Source organism: Herpailurus yagouaroundi, unplaced genomic scaffold (genome assembly GCF_014898765.1).
Source record: "Herpailurus yagouaroundi ecotype Mexico unplaced genomic scaffold, PumYag 483, whole genome shotgun sequence".
NCBI lineage: Eukaryota > Metazoa > Chordata > Mammalia > Carnivora > Felidae > Herpailurus > Herpailurus yagouaroundi.
In genome coordinates this window covers 5,446,259-5,466,047 of record NW_024412700.1, presented here as the reverse complement: position 1 = coordinate 5,466,047, position 19,789 = coordinate 5,446,259, and the positions used below count along the sequence as shown (strand labels likewise).

At 52.9% G+C, this 19,789-nt stretch overlaps 1 protein-coding gene and 1 long non-coding RNA gene across 2 annotated transcripts in view; one reads left to right on the top strand and one right to left on the bottom strand.

Annotated features, from left to right (window-relative positions):
* PTPRN2 (protein tyrosine phosphatase receptor type N2) overlaps positions 1 to 19,789 on the top strand; it is a 748,038-nt gene that overhangs the window by 406,965 nt on the left and 321,284 nt on the right. The gene's annotated exons all lie outside the window — the stretch shown is intronic.
* Positions 1,056 to 18,676, bottom strand: LOC121022983 (uncharacterized). Its single transcript, XR_005787205.1, has 3 exons — positions 18,131 to 18,676; positions 2,647 to 2,849; positions 1,056 to 1,946 (listed from the first exon to the last, which is right to left on the bottom strand). It is a non-coding gene; the product is annotated as an uncharacterized LOC121022983 (long non-coding RNA).

Below are 19,789 nucleotides of genomic sequence, written 5' to 3'. Positions count from 1 at the left end.
TAACTTACTTACTAAAGTACGGCACAGCCCGGGGTCCACTGCCCCCCTCACTTGCCCCCCTCGCCACGCCTGGAATCCACCCTCCTCCCCACCTCCTGTGCCGTCTCTTATTGGAGTAGTTCACGGCTCGTAACCACGGGGACCTTTAGGGCATGATCAGGTTTCGTGATGTCCCTGCTAAAGCTTTGCACCAGTTCCGTCCTGACCTGTGGCCCTGACCCTGCACCACAGTGACCCCTGCCCTTACCTTGACCTCATCCCCTCCGCATTTGCTCGTGGACCAAGCAGTCCGCTCACCCCCATCCCCACCCCCCGCCCTTGGGCCCTGAGCCCGCAGAGCATACTCCGGAGTCTGCTCAGTTGGCCTCGTCCTGTGGGCACCAGCCAGCTGTCCCTCAGCGGGCCTGTCCTGGCTTCCAAACTCACACAGCCTCCTGCCATACACCCCCAGCATGTAAACCTCTGCTCCTCGATTCAGAGCCCTGCTGTGGTCTGAAATTGTCCTGTTCACTTATCGACCTGCTTGCTCAGGGTCGGCACTGCCGTAGAGGAGAAGCTCCATGCAAGTCGGGGACGGCGGCCGGGTCTCCCTGGGGTCCCCCACTGGGTTTGGTGCCCAGAAGAGCGCTCGCTTTTATAAGATTCTGTGGACACATTTAAAATATGTACAATTCATTAATCAGCTCACTGATTAATTAGATGCGAGGACTATTAAGCTGTTCGTCTCCTTGCATCTATATTTCATTTTCCGTATCTACTAATGGTTTTTGATTGAAACTACTGTATTTGTTGCTCTGCTCATAATTACATATGCCTTTGAAATTTGGTGACGTCTGTAACAATTCATAACGTATGTTACCTTTGTTAATGACCTCTGATTTGATTCAACTAGCTTTTCCTAAGCCTGGCTTTGATAATTCTGGGGCTGAAACAAAGGTATTTCTGTTCTCTAATGATTTTGTAAGATGCTCTCCCCGTGTTCACACGGTTTGATCTAAACAAGATAAAATGGGTTTAGATATAGTTCAAAACAAAATATTACTTAGTTCTATTAATCATATCTTGAACGTTTTATCTTAATCGTCTGCTCTAAGGAGACGTAGTTCCGCCATTTATTTGTTGTGTGTTTAAGCCTTGTGTGTGCCAGGCACCGCCCAGCTGCTATGGAAGATCCCGGAAGACCCCAGGGAAGGGAAGCGGTCTGAGGCCTGGGCCCTCAGGATCCCACAGGAGCCGAGAGTCAGCGCACCAAGGACTGTGTAGGTGGCATCTCCACGTGAGACCTGCCAAGTGCTGGGAGCAGACCTAGACTTCCTGGCTGACGCGGGGGGGGGGGGGGGGGGGGCCCTGAAGGATAACGCGGCCACCGGGGAGGCCACGTGGCTGGAGTCTGACCGGTGGAACTGAGGACAGACGCTCTGGACAGGAGGGGTGAAAAGGCAGAGGCCCAGAGAGCAGCATGGCCTGTTTGGGGACAAGAAAAGGCCTGTTTCAGGGGACGCAGGGTGCACGGGAGAGGCCTGCCCCGTGGGAACGTGGCAGGCAGGCCACACAGCTCGTGCATAAGCAGCAGTTAGTGGGCAGCCACGGAGCACTTTGGTCAGAAAAGTGTTGGGGTCGGAGCTCTGCCCCGGGGAGGCCTGTGCACTCACGACGTGGACGTGGACGTGGCAGAGACTGAGCTGAGCTGGTCCCTGACTGAGGGTTGGTCTGACTGCACGTCGGGCAGTGCATCTGTGCTGTGACCGTGCTTCCTCGCCAGCCTTACAGCAATGCGGATGTAGGTGATGAGCCTTAGATCAGCGAGGACCCCCGTGCCCGGGGCAGCGAGGATCTGGGGTGCGCCCCGAGCCCTGGCTTCTGGGCCCCTCGGCCGGTGGTTTCTTCTGTCTCCCGAGTCGTCAGGCCAGATGTGCCTCGTCTGAAACTTGGCAGGGAATTTGGGGCTACAAAGTAAGTAAGGGTGCAGATGCTTGGAAATGGGGTGTGGACAGCAGCAGCAAAGGCAGAAGGAGAAGCAGTGGACAGACCTCGGGGACAGATGCTGAGGTCAGGGGCCCAGGGCAGGGGAAGCTCAGAACGTGAGTTGCTCCAGGACCGAAGGGCACCGGCAGGTCAAGGGCTGGGAGAATGTCAAAGGCGGTGCCATGCCTTTACGTGCCGGTCCTCAGCCGGCCCTGGCCTTGGCTCATCACCAGCCCTGTTGGGAGGGTGCCTGCTCCAGGAAGCCTTTCGGACAGCAGTTTTGCACACCCTGGATTTTCCCCATGGAACTGTGCGTCCTGCCTCTTTCCTCCCCCAGAGTCCATCAGTCTGCAAGCAGGAGCAGGGAGAGCGTGTAGGAAACGCACAGGAACGGATGGGGGTCCCACACTGCTGGGAGGCCAGTCTGCGGCCAGCTCCTTGGCCTCCCGGACACCCCAAGCCTCTTCTCTACCCCAGTCAGGTGCTCACCTGTTCTCCACTTGCCCGAGGCCCTGTCTGCCTGGGGATCAGTTATCCTACCTGCCAGCGCTGCTCTTTCCAGACTTCCCTCCCTCCCCTCCTGTGCCCCCCCCCCCCCCCCGCCCCGGCTCAGGCCAGATCTTACCCCACACACACAGCAACCCGGTCCCGTGACCCACCGAGGTCTGAGGTCTCATTCACATAAGCCCTCTCTGATGGCTAAATCCAGAGATGTCCACACTGAGGCTGGAGGGACACCCCTCTAGCGCTGCAGTGTCAACATCGCGTGGAGTTCTGCGGGCGGACCCTGTAGCTCTCTCTGCTGTTACGGGTTTCGTCCTCACACTTCACTGTCTTTGTCTTCTCAAAACAGACCCCTCCATGCCCGCAGGAGACTGGCTTTCCTAGGGAAAGATGAGCAAAGCAGGGAGCTGCTGTTTGAAATGTGGGACTTTTCTTTGGGAGTTGAGGAGAAGGCCCCTCGGGAACCCCTTCCTGATCAAACCCTGGCACGGCACGGGCTCCACGCCAGGCCTCCGTGCCGGCCTCCAGGGCGAAGGGCACTGTCAGAGAGGACTACCTGCAAGGTGTCGTCCAGTATTCATTCTACAGAAAAGCTCGCAAAGGCTCTCAGTGCAGCTCGTAGGTGAACCCTCTGAAATGGATTTCCAGCAAGATCACAACATCGAAAGGTCGGTTTTCATTCTTCGTCGTCTTCCCCAAATATTTTGTCTTTGTTTTTGCTCTTTGTTATTTTACATCGCCACGAAAAAACATTAAATGTAGATTTTTACAACCTCACAACAATGCTTTACGTCGTCGTACAAATTCGCATCTTGCCCGTTGCCTGAGGACCGGGCACTTGGTGTTAAAGGCAAGCCCGGTGCCTCAAGTAAGAGACACTGGGCACTGCCTCCCCCATTTGCGGCTGTGCACGGCCGTTCGTCACAGGACACATCGTGCTAACAGTTATTAGGTCTCGTACGTGGACCGGCTCGTGTGGCTCTATGCAAGTCTGCTCTGTAAATCCTCCGATTATCTTGTAAAATTACCCTAAGTGCTTATGTGCATACATCTTGAAAACCGACTTCCATCTAATTAGGAAAATGATGTAGGTCTGGAGACACGTCAGATTTTCACGGTGAAAGAGTGCTCGTGATTTTTCTCCCCTTTCCACTCGCCCTCCTCTCACCAAATGCTGTTGCTTACCTCCCTCGTGTAAGTTTTCTAAAATATTCGCCCTTTAAAACCCATCCATCTGTCCTGTCGACCCATCAGCCAACAGAGGCAGGACAGGACTCTCTTCTGTGAACCTGCCCCACGTGTGCAACCCTACGGCGGCTGTGGGCCCGGGCGCTCACCCCCACATCGGCCACCTCGGGGTGTGGGGGCCGGGATGCACCTCCCCCGCCCCCACCTCTGCCGCACATGGGCGGGCATCCTGGCTCCAGCCCAGAGCACGGTTCTGTATGGCCCCTGTTGCGGCTGTGCAATTCCAGCGGGTCTTCCCCAGAGGGACCACACCACCTCTGTTGTTTGCACGACGTCAGTGTTCTCTTGTCCTGGGTATTTGTCAGTCAGCAATTTAATGCATGGCCCGTGCGCTCTGGCTTCGTCCTTTAAGATCTGAGGCATTATTTGGTGCATTGCAGGTGCCTCTGTGAGTGTCTGTCATCCCCGGGAAGATGCGCATTTGAACCAGCAGGGAAAAAAAATCGCATGATTGACGTGGCTTTTGACATGATTTTTGTCAAGACGCAGGCATGCCATTTGCTGGAGAACCTGTTCTAATGAATGCCTTTTACACTGGCGAGCTGTGCAGTCTTGCCATCCGTCCCCTTCCTCCCACCTTGAAATCCAAATGCCAATCACCGGGAAGAAAATTATGCTACTGGATGGGGTAGTGTGCAATTTACCCTCTAGGAATTGAACATTTACCGTAAGTGGTAAAGAAGGTGTTTTCTATACCTTGAGATAAGTTTGCATATAAATCTCTGCCTCCGTATTTCTAATTCACGGACACTGAATGTGTACCTTTGCGAGTCATCCTTTTATATCACGAGAGCGTTAAAACACGTTTTAAAATTGCTTTTGTACACACGCGGTTAATAAGTTAAAGTACAGAGAGAGGTGTTTCCAGTTCACCCCTTCCCCGGGGGCTCCTTCTGTCTCCAGTTCAAGGGGCGGCCACCCAGCCGGCCGCAAGGGCCAGCCACTTCCCGAGGCCTTCATTACTGCATTCCAATAAAGTGTGGTTTTTTTCTTTTCCCACCTTTTCTCTCTATTGGCTTGGGATTTGTGTCTTAATCAAAGTGTGCAAGAAATGTGCTTAATCGTCAGACACGGTGACACTTTTACGTGGTGCTCCAGCTAATTAATGCGGAATTGCTGCGGAATGTTGCAGAAAAACTCGTGATTTTCCATTTACATCAAATGAGTTTGCTGTGATTAATGTTATCATAGGAAATACCAAAGGAATTAATAATGATTAGGCCATTACTTCCAAGTGGCACTGAAGACTGAGAGATCTCTACTCATTACAAGAGCTTTAAGAAAACCCGCCACCGTTGGTTTCTGTGTTCTGATGTACAGGTTGGATGTGTTGGACTTGGACGGCGGGTCCCTACACTCGCCAAGTGACGTTCGCTTTTCAGTTCGTTCTTCTTCCGGAGCTTTTCAAACTTGGGTTCATGACGGGTTAAAATTTTTTTCACTCTTTTTTTCTTTTTTTTGAGAGGTTAATGCTTCTAAACTTCGTTTATTCATTCCCAAGAATGCTAAGTACAAATACAAATACGTATTCTGCACAAGGCCTCGAGTTATGTGATCGGGGGTAAGACCAAAGATAAACGTAGCATGGCCCCTCTCCTTGAAGAACCAGGGAAGGAAGCACCCGTACAAAAGCTCAGTTATGATCAGGTGTTATCGAAGCTGTCCTGGAGACGCCCAGAGGCGTGAACAGGCCGGGGAGCTGGCGTTGGACTGTCTGAGAGGGCTTCATGGGAGCCACGAAATTTCAGCTGCTTCCGGAAATGAGTTTGTCAGATAGAAGAGAACAGAGGAGGTGCGGAGTTGAATGTGTCAGGGACAGGATGACCTTGAGTGTGTCTGGAGCACGGGGTGTGTGCACAAACACGTGTGATGGGGAGGTAGCAAGGCCACAGGGCAGGCGTGAGCCGCTTCTGCCCTTCACCCACGGAGGAAGCTCCAGCCAGGCTGCGCACGGGGGACCCCTCACGCTGTCTGCGCACCCGCCCGCTTCACGGCCGGCCCGGCAGGGCCCGGGTGTCGCGGCCGCGTGGGGGTGGACTCTGTGGACCTGAGCTTGCCGCGACTGCCGAGCTGCCGCCCTGGTGACGGCCTGTGGACCGCCAGCGGCGTCCTGAACTGCACTCTGGAAGCCAGCCGGCTGAAACGGGAAAAGAAACGCGCTGTTAGCGTGATGGCCCTGCAGAGTGTGGTTTTGATGGTTTGGGGCCCTTTAGGCCTATTGAGAGCGTCTGTGAACACGAGGCTGGTGCCGGTGGAGACAGCCTGCTCGTTTTCCTGACTCAGGTGCCGCCCAGACGTTTGTGGCGCTCTTCTCCTTCTCGGAACATGGAGACCTTGGGTGGGAGTCGAGACCATCACTTTTCCTGCCCCCATGTCCCTCCCGTCTGGGACATCGTGGCTTCCTAGTCCCTCTGGGCAGAGGGCCGAGGGCAGTGTGGCTCCACCCGAGGAGAGGGCTCAAGTGCACGTCAGCAGGCTGTCGCCGCAGCCCAGCTCTTTCCCAAGCGTGCACTTGGTCTGGGAGCTGTCGTGGAGCATTGGAAGTACCCTTTTTAAAAAATTTTTATTGCTTTTGAGAGAGAGAGAGAGAATGCATGCTAGCAGGGGAGAGAGGCAGAGGGGGAGAAAGAGAGAGGGAGACAGAATCCCTAGCAGGCTCCACACCATCAGCACAAAGCCCGATGCAGGGCTCAATCCCATGACCTTGGGATGGTGACCCGAGCCAAACTCTGGTGCTCAACCGACTGAGCCCCCCGGTGCCCCTGAAACCACCCTTAAACTGTGATTTCCCACAGCCTGGCCCTCGTGTTCTCTACAGAGGTGAGCTGGGCAGCCTTTGCCACAGGGAACATTAATTCCTGTCGTTTGGTGTTTTCCTGGGTCGCCCCCCCCAACCCCCCCTACAGTTCACCTCTTAGCGCCTGCACCTCCTGGGGGCCCCACGGGCCTGGTGACAGCGCCGCTCCTGCCCTGCCTGTGGCTACAGCGCCCTCCCACTCCCGGGGGCACCCCCCCCCCCAAAGCCTCCTCTCTCCCTTTGGAGCTCGGGCTCTCCTGGCCGCTGTGATGACTCTCCGTGTCTGCCCCTTCAGGCCTCTGCGTGCCCACAAGCTCCGGATGCTGCACGAATGTTTCTATTTGGACACCTCCCTGCCAAATACAGCCCAGCTTCCTTGCAGCCGGACTCAGCAACATGCCTGCTCCCCAGGTGCCCATTTCCATCGGTGACCAGAGCCCCAGGTCAACCCTCCCTCCCCTCTGCACCCACAATTCAGACCACAGGCCCCGCCTCTCTGCGAGGTAGGCATGCCTCCTCGTTGCCATGGTTACCACCTGGTCCCTGGAGGCCTCCTTGCGTAGCCTGGTGATATGCAGACGGCCCACGCCAGCCTGCCCATCCAGACCTTTCTGGGCTGTGATTTCATCTCGGGAGTTGGGAGGCAGGGAGAATCCGTGGACAAACCCAGAAGGGAGAGAGGGCACTCAGACACGGTGGCCGAGAGAAGGCCTTCCGCTTCCTCACACAGCTTCTCTGGGGGCAGCGCAGACCCGTAACTTGGCCTGGATCAGAAGCTTCCACAAGCACAGCTTGAAAAGGAAATCTTCTGTGACCTTGGGGACAGGCAGGCGTCTTCTTTCTTCTCTGGGAGCTTCCACTGGGCTGAGGAGAGAGCCCATCTCCACTGGACCACCCCACAGAGGTATGTGGGAGACTGTCCCTGCTCGTCGGAGCTCCCCGGGACATGAGATGAGCTCCCACACGTCCAGATGACAATATCCACTTGGGTTTTGCCTCCCTTACCTTCTCCGCTGTGTGCGTGGAGATACGGGGACACCAGGGGTTCGGTCACAAAACGACAAAACTATGTGTAGTGTGCACCACGGGGCTCTAGACGCACAGGTGGCTCCTTCCCTGTGCTGGTGCCCCCGGGGGTGCAGAGCAGCAGAGCTGGGGTTCCCCGGCCTCCGCGTGCCAGGAAAGTGGAAGAGCAAAGATGCGAAAGAAGATGCCCTTCCCCGGAGTTGGAACCCTTGCTGGGCTCTGCCCGTCTCCACCCCTGAGATCCCAGGCATCTGGGAAAGCAGAACATCTGAAAAGCAGAACGTACTGGTCCCCGTCCTCACGAGCAGCGCTGAACCCCCGGAAGCCTGTGGAAACTCTGGGCGGCAACACCCCCCCCCCACTGGGCTGATGTGGCGGCCACGTGCTCCCCATCGATCAGTCACGCTTTGCTTATCCCCCTGTGGGAGGATTAGCGGTCGGCATTCTGGAGCGTGGCCGAAACGCCCACCGGGCGCGCTGGGCAGTGAGTGGAATGTGGACCGTGCAGGGAAGTTCTCGACTCCCAGAGTTGGCTGTGGAGGGTTCTGCTTGAGGGCTGGGCCAGGCTGCCTCTTCTCACCATTAGATTAAGCGGTGTAAGGGAGGCAGAGGCACTTTGGAAAGCCTGAAATGCCACGCACCTGTCTTTACTACTGGCTCGGAGGTGGGACCCTCACAACCCACAGGCGGGCCTGGGGGTGGGCCCCACACCCTTGCCCACGGCGAAAGCAGCCGGGCGGCCCCGGGAGTGGTCACGCCTGTGGGGAACGCGGGACTCACCGCGTGTGAGAGGCGTTCAAAGCACGTGCTCTGAGCAGCGTTGCCCCAAGACCATGCGCTAACTGCTCCCCGTGCAGGGAGGAACAGGTGGGGCGAGGCGCCGCCCTGGGGACCACACCCGCAGCCCGGCCCTGCGCTCCGCCCGATCACGTCTCCTCCAGGTGGCTTCGCGTCCCACCAGCCCCGGGTGCTGCTGGCCGCCAGACCTCAAAACACAGAGGGCCGGCTGGGCTTTGGGGCTTTGGCCGAGGGAGCTGTGAGGGCCCTTTATGACTATACGTTTATCTTCACTCCTCTTTACCTTTATTTCCCCTGATGATTCTTCCCCGGGCCAATCGTCTTCCGTTACAGAAGACCAGCCGGACACTGTTTTGAGTTTCCGCTCTCCTACTCGTTTATTTTCCCGCTCGCTCTCTCTTTCTGGCAGCTTTATTGAGTGTACCGTGAACAGCATGTAGTTAATGGTCACTCTGGGAGCCAGTAAGCACCCTTCTCCACCTGAGGTGTGTTTGGCCCTTGAGGGAGGGTGCCTGCAGCTCCCCGGCCGGAGCCTCCAATTACAGCTTGCCAAGGTCTAAGCACAGGAGCGGCCAATGTTACTTACGAATCCCGACTACACGGACGAGGCAGAGGCATCGTCTGCGTTCAGGGGCCAAGCCCCGCGGCCTCAGAGGCCCAAGCAACTTCCGGGGAATCACGGGAAGCTGGCAGAGGGCACAGCCATTCGGCAGTTACGACTGACCAAGCGCCTGCCCTCTGGGTGATGTTGTGTGGACCAGGATACTCAGCTGAACCCGGACCCTCCACAGCCGTGGGATGAATGGGGGACGCTGTGCTGTGGCCCTTGTCCTTGCTGGCAGGGCCGGAGACCCGACGCTCAGTGACGAGGAACAGCCCTGGTAGAGCGAGCTCAGCGCCTTGTCTGCTCTTACCCACTAGCGTAACTGCACGTCCTCTCCTAGCCTCCAGAATCTGTGAGTGTGTGACCTTACGTGGCAAACGGGACTTCGCGGATGAGATTGTTAAGGGCCTTGCGAGGGGAGATTGTCCGCACAGACCCAGGGTTCACAGAGGCCCGTCAGGTGGAGAGAGGGTGCAGTCCGTGGGAGACGGGACCGGGAGGGAGGCACAGGGCGATGCGGCTTTGCTGGCTTTGAAGCTGGAGGAAGGGCCACACCCGAGTGGTGCAGGAAGGGTCTGGAAGAGGGAAAGGTTCTCCCTGGAGCCTCCAGAGGGGAGCCAGCCCCACCAACACCTGCAGACCAAGTTGGTGGGGATCTGTTGCCTCAGTCACAGAAGGACAAGAGCCATCCAAACCCAGGCCTTTTTAGAATTCAGTTCTTTTAAAACTATGATCAACGATGATGATGGTGGTGGGGAGCAGAAAGAGGAAAAGGAGGAGAAAGGGGACCAAAGCAGGACCTTTTTCTTCCATAAGGCATGTAAGCCAGGGACAGTGGTCTGCTGGGAGAGAGCCTGTGTTCAGAGTCCCTTCTGGAGGTTTTCTAGACCATAAACCTCGCTTCCTGATGCGGCAGGTTAGCCGGGAGAGCCCCAGGGCGGGAGTCAGACCCTGTGGGGTAAACTGTGGTCCTCCTGTGACTGGGTGTGACCCGAGCCCCCGACTGGGTGCCCACGTGGGTGAGACCACGGGGCCAGTGTCCCCACGCATGCGTCAGTGAGGGCTGGCTCCTAGGGCACACGGGAGGAATGGGAGGTTCTGGGGGGCCTGGGGGTTAATGGACGGTCCGTGATCTTCCTTTAGACACATTCTGGGAAACACACCGTAACTGTTCGGTAACGGCGGGGGCTGTTTGTAAAGCAAGGGGGTCCTTGGAAAGTCTTATGTTATTTGGGCATCGGGATGCTGCGTTGGGTGTAAGCAGAGAGTGGCAGTAATTTGGGAAAGAGGGAGATGGAGAAGCCATGCTTGTCTGGGACCAGGACCCTTGTCAGGCTCTGACTGTGCCTGGCCCACAGGGTAGTTGAGGGTGGGTAGGTGTTGGGTATGTAGAGAAGTACCCAGAACTTTCCATCAGGGCTGACTTTGGTCTGAACGCCGGCTTTGGCACCTCGAGCGTGTGAACTTGGGGAAGCCACATGTACTTTCTGGTACTTTCTTCAGGTTCTTCACGGTGAAGTGTCTGTACATGTTGTAGTCCACCCAGTCCTGGCCACGGTCGATTGCGAGACGATCGTTACTTTATTTATCATCAAGAAAGAAATTGCTCCAATGGCCATATCCTGTCTCGCCATTGGCAGTGTGATGCACATTCACTCCGGAGATGCTGAAATGTGGAGAGCCGTGTGTCTTGGGATCAGTGGACTATAGCAATGCCCGCCTCACACGGAAGGCTAAACGAGTGTTGGCTCACAGAATGCCAGCTCTTTCCAGTCTCTCTTACACAGACCTTCCTCTTCACCCGTTCTCACGCCCCCTCTGCCCATCACTTTCTGGAATGTCACCTGCAGACGGGGTCACTGTATGCCCCAGTCTGGTTGGGGCAGCACTGGCTTATGCTGGCGTCCACTCTCAAAGCTTCCGTCTCTGGAAGGTACGTGATATTGTGGCCCTATCTGCAGCGAACAGATGCCAGGAAACCGAATCCCACGCCCACCATGTGGCTGAGAAATGGGCGAGAGGAGGATGGGTATGTATACAGATCGTGGTTGCCCCTGGAGCCCCTTGAGGGCAAGAACGGGACGGGGGACTGTGTGCCTGCAGGAGCCCCAGTCAGCTCGCCAGCTCTGCCTCGGGCTGTTGTTAATGGCAGCGACAGTGTTGGAGACGGGACGCCCACGGCCTTTCTGTGCCTGCACCCTGCACCGTGGCCTGCACAGGGTTACCGGATGGACCGTTTGACCACATTAACTGATCGTTACAGTGGAAAGCTTCAGATTTAATCACTTTAAATGCAAATGGATGAGTTCCCCTCAAGCTCAAAGTGTCCTCCAGTTTTACTGTCTTGACCAACTCAAGTGATCCTGTTGCTTTTTCTAGTGGCCGAGAAGCAAAATGTTAGACCCCAAAGCATCTTCATATCTTAGTAGCCACCCAACCCAGCAGTTCCACCTCTTGCCATGCTTAGGAATTACCTGGGAGGACTTTTAAAATACTGGAACCCAGGGCCCAGCCCCTGACTAATAAACCAGACTTCCGGCGGGAGGGTCCAGTTCTGTGCCCCGAAACCACGCGCCCCAGGACAAGAGCCCCTGTCTGGTCTGGTGTCCTTACAGAAAGGAGTTATGTCGAGGGCCCGCGAGCTTGGATGCAGGGGCTGGGGAGCCAGACTGAGCTCCCAGCGCTGCTCCCCGCGCCCCCCACGGTATGCGGGGCACACACGGCTAAGTCCCACAGGGGAGAGAAGACCACAGGTCGACCCTCAACAGCCTCTTACAGGTAAGAAGTAACATGTGTTGGGAATAGTTTTCATCTAAAAAATATATATTGTCTGAACTTAACCAGGGCGCGTGACATAAAGATGGGATTTAATGATAGAAATTACGTTTCATCCGTGTAATGGTCACCGTTCTTAAACTTGAAAGGTAAATGCTCTTAGTGACTAGTGTCAGCACTGGTTTGGCGTCTCCGGTCTGGACTTTCTTTGCTGGCACAGACGTGCCATGGTGCTAAGTGAGGTAGGCTAGCTGTGGAGAGGTGTCGCTGTGCTTTGGGGACGAGTGTGGGCCTGACCCAGGTCTCCGTTATCGGGACTCATGTTCCAAGTGTGGACAGTTTCTGTCGGGGCCACGTCGGTGTCGCAGGGATCCTTTATGTCTGCGGAACATGTTCTAGAGAAAATGTTAATTAAACCCAAGCTAATGGACTATTTCGTGACTGAACTGATGTCTGTAACACATATCCGCTATAACTCTGTTTAAGAGCGGAGTCTTAACCACAGCATATTTTCTGCTTAAAGAGAAATCATAAAACTGAATCAGTTCTTAATTATTTCAGTCCTAGATCGCAGGGATGCGCTCACTAAAACACCTTCTGTCCCTAGTGACAATACTCCCTGAATTAACTCTTCCCACATGACGGAATCCTCTGATTCCCCCACTGGACCGCACAGCGGGAACAGCATGCTGTTGGTGGTCACGCTGCCCACGTGGTCACACGACACATTCCCGAGACTGTAGGAGGTGAGGGTGAGTATTTACTGAGCGCTGTGTGCCCAGCACTGCACCAAGTGTTTGCTATTTAATTCATTTATCCCCATGCCTTCTTATGACATGGGAAGGCCATCCCCAGCTTTGAGACAGGAAAACTGTGGAAGGAACAGTTTAATAATATATCAGCATCACGTGGCCAATAGGGTTGCTTGTCACCATTTCAGGGGCCACACACTAATGCCCAAGGCCCTTCAAACGGTGGGACATGGGGCCGAGAACGGCAGAAGGTCTGTGTGACTCCATAGTCCATGCAGTACGTCCCCACACTGGATAATAGTAAATTCTCCAGAAACAGGGTCTACGAGCTTGGCCCTTGTAAACCCTTTTGGGCTGTGGTTGGGATGAGTCCTGTTGCTTCCTCTCGAACTTGTCCCATGACATCTGTAAGCGGGGACAGGTATCAGGAGCTGTCAACGCTGCAGCCATTGCCCTCCGAAACCCTTCCAGAGGGTCCTTTCTTCACTCTGCCAGCATATATCTATTGACTTCCTACTATGTGCAGGCAGCACTGGGCTCCGACACACAGAGATCAATCAAAAGGCAAGGCTCTGAGTTCAGGGCTGTTACTCTTGAGATACATAAAATAATCCACACATCAGGGGTGCCTGGGTGGCTCGGTCGGTTAAGCGTCCGACTTCGGCTCGGGTCATGATCTCATGGTTTGTGGGTTCGAGCCCCGCGTCGGGCTCTGTGCGGACAGCTCGGAGCCTGGAGCCTGCTTCTGATTCTGTGACTCCCTCTGTCTCTGCTCCTCCCCTGCTCGTGCTCTGTCTCCCTTTCTCTCAAAAATGAATACACATTTAAAAAATTTTAAAAAATAAAATGATCCACATATCAAATATTTTCCGAAACTTAAAGTAAACACCCCTGAGCTTCAACATTTCATCAGCACGCCCTCTGATTTCAAATGTCAAAACTTATTATTGAAAATAAACCTGCTGGTGACGGAGCTGAAAAATTCTACCATTACTCTGTGCACTTGAGCATTACTGCATTAAAATCAACACCAAAAAACTGGAAATTGGAAGGGAATGGTCTTCCTACTCTTAAATGTGTACTTTAAAAAAATGTAACTGCGGTATAGTTTCCATACAGCCTAATGTTAGTTTTAGGTGTGCAACGTAGTGACTCAACACTTCATACGACACGCGGTCTCATCACAAGTGCATCGTTAGTCCCCATCACCTGCTTCCCCACCCCCTACCCACCTCCCTCTGGTGGCCCTCAGTGTGTTCTCTGTAGTGAAGAGTCTATTTCTTGGTTTGTCTCTCTCTCTCTCTTTTTTTTTTTTTTTCCTTTTCCTCATTGGTTTTTTTTCTTAAATTCCACATGTGAGTGAAATCATAGGGTATTTGTATTTCTCTAACTTACTAAATGTGTAAATTTCAATTCAGATCTCATCCTACTAACACCATGATTTCCCATCACAACCAGAAAACAGAAATATTTTTGGTTGTTTATGCTGATCCACAAACAAATTTTCAAGCATGTTGTTTCCCTCTCAAGTACCAAGAAAAATAGAAGACCTTGTGATTTTTTTTTTTTTTAAGTAAATGATCCACTTTTTTTTCCTCCTTAATTTATTTAAACTGTTTCACAAAATCCTCCCGTGTGTCGGGTGCCTACGGGGGCAGGCGGAAGGCTCTGGAATCCCAGCACTCAGTGTCTGCCCCAACGTGTGTGCACCACAGGGCACCAGGGCCTCTTTGTCAGGAATAAGAAGGTACAATTACAAGGGGCGCCTGTGGATTCGTCGTTCCACAGGACCTGGGATGCCCCAGATTTGGCGGTACTCGGGGTGTCCATGCTGACACAGGTTTAATCGGTGAACCTGGCAAGGGAGGGGGCGGGCAGGGCGCAGCCTAGCGGCCCCTGTGAGTGGAAGCCTCCCCGTGAGGTCTGGCCCCCCTGGCCGTTCCTCAGCAAGAAGCCTGTTAAGGTGGCGTGACCAGAATGGCGTAACCTACCCTTCGTGTCTCCCCTTAGTAATTTCCTACCCATTTACCCCCTGTCTCTGCCCTCGGCTGTAAGTCCCCAGATGTCTTCGCCACCTTCAGAGTTCACCCTGGCCTTTCTCCCCTAATGCGGCGGTCTTGGCGTCTATCACAGTAGTCCCAGACAAGATCTTCCTTACCGTTTCGACAAATGTCACGGTAAAATTTTTCTTTCGCAGCAGTCCTCAATATCGTCTCTAGGACTTTGTCATCTTGAACACTGAAAGCCTGTCCCCATTCAACACTAGCTCCACATTCCCCTCCCTCGCAGCCCCTGGCTGCACGGTTCCACCATCTCTGTCTGTGGATTGGACGACTCTCAGTCCCTCGTATCGGTGGGATTATACAGTGGTTGCCCTTTGGCATCTGGTCTAGTTCCCTCAGCACGTCGTCCTCAAGGTATTTCACTGCACTTGTGGAGCAACCACAGGTAGTTTATCCGTTCGTCTTTCATGAACACTTGGGTTCCTTCCACCGCTTGGCTGTCGTGAACGGTGCTGCTATGAACACGTGTGTACAGATCTGTTTTTGAGTCCGTGCTTTCAATTCTTTCGAGTATATACTCGGAAGTATCGTTGCTGGATCATATGGCAGTGAGTTTAATCTGGCGAGGGTGGGGGGCTGCCACCGTGTTCCCACAGCAGCTGTACCATTTTGCACTCTCACCAGCAGTGCGCCGGGGGTCCGGTCTCTCCACATCTTTGCCAACACTCTCTTTGTTCTGGGTTTTGTGGGGTTTTTAAAAGAATATGTGTCCTCAGGGGTATCTCATCGTGCTTATGATTTGCATCTCCCCGATGATTGTTGACGTTGAGCATCTTCTCATGTGTTTTTCGACATTTGTATGTCTTTGGAGAAATGTCTACTCAAATCCTTTGCCCATTTTTTAAATTGAATCGTTTGGTCTTTTTGGTTGTTGAGTCTGTGAGTCTTTATATATTCTGTATATTAATCCTTAACAAGACACATGACTTGAAAATATTTTCTCCCATTCTGAGTGCTGCCTTTTCACTTTCTTGATAATGTTCTTTGATGCACAGAAGATCTTAAATTTGATGAAGCCCAATTTACTGATTTATTCTTTTGTTACCTGTGCTTTTGGTGTCCTATGCAAGGAGTCCTTGCTAAATCCAGTGTCGTGAAGGCTTCCTCCTATGTTTTCTTTTCAGAGGTGTAGTTTTGCCTCTTACATTTGGGTCTTTGATCCGTTTGGGGTTCGTTTTTTAATATAGTGTAAGGTATAGGTCCAGCTTTATTCTTTTATATGTGGATACACAGTTATTCCTGCACCATTTATTGAAAAGGTTGCCCTTTCCTCATTGAGTGATCTTGGCAACCTTGTCAAAATCATTTGACATGTATATGAGAATTTGTTTCTGAACTATATTATATTCCATTGTACTGTATGTCTGTCTTTATGCCAATCAATACCTGCCTGCTTTAATGTTACTTTTTAGTAGGTTTTGGTGATTTCAACTTTGTTCTTCTTTTCCAAGATTGTTTGGACCGTTCAGGATTCTTTGAGATCTTATATGAATTTTAGGATGGATTTTTTTCCTAAATGGCAGCACTGCAAAAAGTGAAGGAACTGCAAAAACATCATTGGGGATTTGACAGGGATTGATTGCATTGAATCTGTAGACTGCTTTGGGTGGGATTGACATCTTAATACTATTGACTGTTACTATCCATAAACATGGGACGTCTTTCCATTTATTTGGGTCTTCTTTTATTCTTTCAACAATGTTTTGGAGTTTTCCATGTACAAGTATTTCACTTCTTTGGCTAAGTTTATTGTTAAATATTTTATTCTTTTTGATGCTGTTGTAAATGGAATTTTCTTAATTTCCTTTTCAGATTGCTCATTGTTAGTATATAAAAACAACTCATTGTGCAGGATATATTTTGTGTCCTGCAATTTTGCTGAATCCATTCACTGGTTTTAACAGGTTTTTTTGTGGAATTTTTAGGGTTTTCTACATATAGGATCATGTCATCTGCAAACAAATAATTTTACTTCTTGCTTTCCAATTTAGATGACTTTTTTCTTTTCTTTTTCTTTTTCCTTTTTTTCTTTTCTCTATCTTTTTTTTTTTTTTTTTTTTTTTTTTTTTTGCTTAATTGCTCTGGTTAATACTTGCAATATTGTGTTGAATAGAAGTGGCAAACACAGGCATTCTTGTCTTTTTCCTGCCTTGCAGGAAAAGCTCTCAGTCTTTCCCCAATGAGTATGATGTCTGCTGTGGGTTTTTCTATGTGACCTTTATTATATGTGACCTTTAGTATGTGGCAGTATCCTTCTCCTCCTAGTTTGTTGAGTTTTTTTAATCATGAAAAAGGTGTTGAATTTGTTGAATACTTTTTCTGCATTAATTGAAATGATATGTCGAGTTTTTCTTACCCCTCTTCATTTTGTCACATTGATCAACTTTCACATGTTGGCCTGCCGAGAATAAATCACACTTGGTCATAATGTATAGTTTTTTTAATAAACTGCTGAATTCTGTCTGCTGGTATTTTGTTGAGGAATTTCACATGAGTATTCATAAAGGATACTGACATACACTTTCTTTTTTTGTAGTGTCTTTATCTGGCTTTGGTATCAAGATAATGTCGGCCTCATAGAATGAGTTAGAAAGTGTCCCCTTCTCAGTTTTTGGAAGAGTTTGGGAAGGATTGAGGTTACTTCTGCTTTAAATGTTTGGTAAGGGCTCCCGGGGGGCTCAGTCACTTAAGCTGACTTTGGCTCAGGTCACGATACTGCAGTTCGTGGGTTCGAGCCCCATATTGGGCTCTGTGCTGACAGCTTGGAACCTGGAACCTGCTTCGGATTCTGTCTCTCTCTCTCTCTCTCTCTCTCTCTGCCCCTCCCCCACTTCTGCTCTGTCTCTCAAAAATGAATAAATGTTTAAAAAAATTAAATGGTGTAATTCACCCATGCAACCATCTGATTCAGGGATTTTGTTGTTTGTACAGAGGTTTTTGATTCCTGATTCAATCTCCTTGCTAGTTGTCGGTCTGTTCAGACTGTCTCTTCATGATTTAGTCTGGGAAGGTTGTATGTTTTTAGGAATTTGTGCGTTTCGTCTAGGTTTTCCAATTTGCTGGCATACACTTGTTCATAGTATCCTCTTATGACACTTATTATTTCTTACCATACCTGTAAAGGCATCAAATATTACTATTTTAAAATATCGCTTAGTCCATTTGATTGTTTTCAGTTTTTCATCTGTGAGCATAAATATTTTTCTCTAGAGATTGTTCTGTTTCACCCTAATCTGATCCTGTTTTCGTCCTGTAAGTACACTTCCCTTCGGCTTTCTCGTCCACTCCCTGCACGGTCTTTAGTTACAGGGTTCATCCGTATGGATTGATACTCAAGTCCCAGGTGCCGAATGCAAGCGTTTCTCGAGCGAACGGTTTGGACGCTCTGTGGCACGGTGCAAAGTGAGCAGGAGTTGGTGTGGGAACGCCGGATGACGTGAGATCTAAAGATGCCTGGCATGGTTCTCGTCTCCCGCACTAGTGTCCTGTGGGCTCAAGGGTACGACACCCCCTAAGCTGCTGACTCCCTGGCCTCTTGCCCCCCCCCCCCCCCAGATGACAGTTCCCGGCACTGCGTTCTGAGTGGCTGTTTGCTTACCTCCCCCTTCCGTCAGGCGGGATCGCCCATCCCATGTTCTCTAGGGACACTTATTGAAAAGCAGAACAGAGAAGTGCAGGTTTCCATGGCGGGGTGAGTCAGGTGTGCCAGCCAGGTGCATATTTAAATTCTCCTTTCAGTTCGTGGCGATCGAAACATTCTTTTTGTGAATTCCTGACATGCATTCGTGACACAAGTTCCAACCTGCAGGCCCAGGAGCCAGAATAAATCAGGCGCCGTATATAAAAATGTGTCCTCTGGGAAGGTAAGACTTTGATTAACCGCTGAAACAGTGACCCCTGACACTTGGCGACCGCCTTCGGCCCTTGATTCGCAAGGCCTCGCCAGGGGGCGGGGCGGTCCGGCTCCGCCTTCCCCTGCCATCCCGCCGCCAGCCCCCGGGGCCATGGGCCCCGTCACCGCTTTCGTGCATCACAGGCACGTCCCGGGCCGTGGCTGGACACGGGCTGCCGGCCCCGACGGGCACCGGCGGCCCCGACGAGCCGCGGTCGGCAGCCTCTCCCGGCACCGGCCCCCGTGGGCGTCCGTTTCTCGGGCAGGGCCCCAGCCCCTCGCAGCACGCGCTGCCCGCCCGAGCGGGCCCGCCAGCCCTGCCTCCGGCACTTCCGGTAGCATCCTCTCGCGGCCGCGGTGCCCACTCGCCACACGAGCCCGGGGAGGACGGGAGCTGCCGTGCCCGGCGCCGATCCGGCCCCCGCCTGCGGCCACGTCCGCCCGGCTCCTGCCGATCGCGCGCGGCCGTGAACGCAGGGCTGCGCCTGCCGCCGTGACTCCACGGGGCCGCTCCCCGCGCTCGGAGAACCCGACGAGTGCCGTAGCTTGCCACCCAGCGGTCCCCCCAGGTTTCTCACAAAATAGCTGCCAAGAGCTGTGCGCTGAGTGTCGGCGCGTGGGGAGAATCGCGCCATACGAACACCGGAGACGCGAGGTGGCGTTAGAGGCAACGCGCACGAGCCAAGGTGACCCGGCAGCTGGCGTGCTGATCAGGGAACACTTTTGTCAAAACTCACGTGTCCTTTCTGGTCTCCTGGGTTCCTGTTGACCCCTGACTCTCCTTAGAAACGTGCCAAGGCCACTTTTCGTTGCGAAAAATCGTCTCAGAGGTACTATTTGGGATTCTGAACCGTGCGGAGCCCCCCTCATCAGCCCCCCAGCGAGCAGAGCTCAGCACTGACCTCGCCCTCCCTTCTGTATTGGGCCCTGTGCTTGACACAACAATGATTAGGAGTTGTCTGAAGAAGGGATTTGATCCCAACACCATTCCCGTCTGGAGCAGGGACACCCCCGCCCCCACCCCCACTGTGGACCATCCAGAGCAGGGACCACCCCCCACCGTGGACCGTCCAGAGCAGGGACACCCCCACCCCCACCCCCACTGTGGACCATCCAGAGCAGGGACCACCCCCCACCGTGGACCGTCCAGAGCAGGGACACCCCCACCCCCACCCCCACTGTGGACCATCCAGAGCAGGGACCACCCCCCACCGTGGACCGTCCAGAGCAGGGACACCCCCACCCCCACCCCCACTGTGGACCATCCAGAGCAGGGACCACCCCCCACCGTGGACCGTCCAGAGCAGGGACACCCCCACCCCCACCCCCACTGTGGACCATCCAGAGCAGGGACCACCCCCCACC